Genomic DNA, 1,983 nt, shown 5'->3' with positions numbered 1-1,983 from the left:
ATTTGAATCTGGTGTTATATAGCTTAGGGGTGGGAACCTGCCTGGGGAAGCTACCACAAAGTCTTCTTAGCAGCAGATCAGAAAATGGTAACATTTAGAAGTCTGCTACTGTGGGGGTTTCCCTGGCTTAAAAATGCTCAGGTAGGGAAGCCAGGTGGAATCCTTGTCAATCCTGAGTGGCAAGATTGGTCTCAGGATCCCTGGGGTGACATGAAAATGGGTGGTGCTGAGTATGGCAGAGTTCCCAGACTTCAGAAAGTTAAAAACAAACAAACAAAAACAAAACAGCAAAACAAACATACAAACAAAAAACAAACAAACAAAAAAACCCCTATCTTTCCACCGAACTTTAGGAGCAGGAAACCTGCCTGAGAAGAGAGTGTCTAGATGCCAGTTTTCTGCTCTGTGTTGACATAAACTGCTTGCTACTGCATGGTTGTAGGATTGTTTTCCAGGGATAGGGAGGCAAAAGGCAGAAGCATAGGAGATCTGCTATGAGAGGAACCACACATTTCCATGAACATTTGGACATCGGTGGTGAGAGTGGACAAACCTGGTGTGTTCCCGAACGTAGGGGAAAATCAGTCTTTCTCTGTTGAGGATTATATCTATTGTGGGTCTTTCCTATATGGTCTTTATGATGTTGAGTTATATTCCCTCTCTTTCTACGTGGTAGAGAGTTTTTTCAAAGAAGAAGCAGTATTTTGTGAAATGCTTTTTCTGCATCTATGGAAAATGTCATGGTTCTTGCGTTTGTTTTTTATTTTATTTTTTGTCCATTTTTTAATGTGGTCTATCCCATTGATTGACTTGCTGAGGTTGAGTCACTTTTCAGTGCAGGAATAAATCCCTCATGGTCATATTGAATAATCCTTTAAATGTACCATTGGATCCTGTTGGCTAGTATCTTGGTGAGACTATATGCATCCTTGTTCATCAGGGATACTGGTCTGTAATTGTTTTCAGGGGGCATTCTTCTGTGATTTTGGCCTCAAGGCAATGCTGGTCTCATAGAAGGAGTTTGCTGTTTTCTTTTTTCTATTTTTTTATACTTTCAGAAATATGGGCATTAATTCTTATTTTATTACTTGGCAGAATTCCCCTGGGAAGCCATTTGTCTCTGGATACTTTTTGGGAAATTTTTGGTAATTCAGTTTTTTTCCCCTTTTTGCTGGTTTTGGGTCTGTTTAGGTTTTCTGTTTCTTCCTCATTGAATTTTGGTAGATTATGTTTCAAGGACTGTATCCATTTATTTCAGCTTGCCCATCTTTTGGCATGTATTCGCTCATAATATTTCCATATGATTGTTTGCATTTCTTGGGTTTTGCTGTGTTTTCTCCTCTATCATTTATGCTTTTATTTATATGGGTCCTTTCTCTTATTTTTGGTAAACCTGATTAGAGGTTTAGCAATCTTATTAATTCTTTCAAAGAACCAGTTCCTAGTCACATTTCTCTGTTCTTTTATTTAATTTCTGTTTCTTTGCTTTCTGCTCTAATCTTTTTTTTAGGTTTTATTTATTTATTTGACAGAGATCACATGTAGGCAGAGAGGCAGGCAGAGAGAGAGGAAGGAAAGCAGACTCCCTGCTGAGCAGAGAGCCCGATGTAGGACTCAGTACCAGGACCCTGGGATCATGACCTGAGCTGAAGGCAGAGGCTTTAATCCACTGAGCCATCCAGGTGCCCCTTTGCTCTAATCTTTATTATTTCTTATCTCCCACTGGATTTATGGTTTATGTCCTTTTTATCTCCAGTATGTTTACGTATAAGATTAGGTTGTGCATTTGATACTTTTCTTCTCTCTTGGTGGGGGGGGGGCTTGTATTGCTATATACTTACCTCTTAGAACTGCCATTGCTGCTTCCCAGTGGTTCACAACTGTCGTGTATTCAGTTTCATTTGCTTCCATGAATTTTTAAAGTTCTTCTTTAATTTTCTGGTTGACCTATTCATTCTGAAATAGGATTCCTTTTAACCTCCA

The sequence above is a fragment of the Meles meles genome, unplaced genomic scaffold (assembly GCF_922984935.1).
Source record: "Meles meles unplaced genomic scaffold, mMelMel3.1 paternal haplotype, whole genome shotgun sequence".
NCBI classification, from domain to species: Eukaryota; Metazoa; Chordata; class Mammalia; order Carnivora; family Mustelidae; genus Meles; species Meles meles.
Note: the sequence above shows the minus strand (reverse complement) of the source record.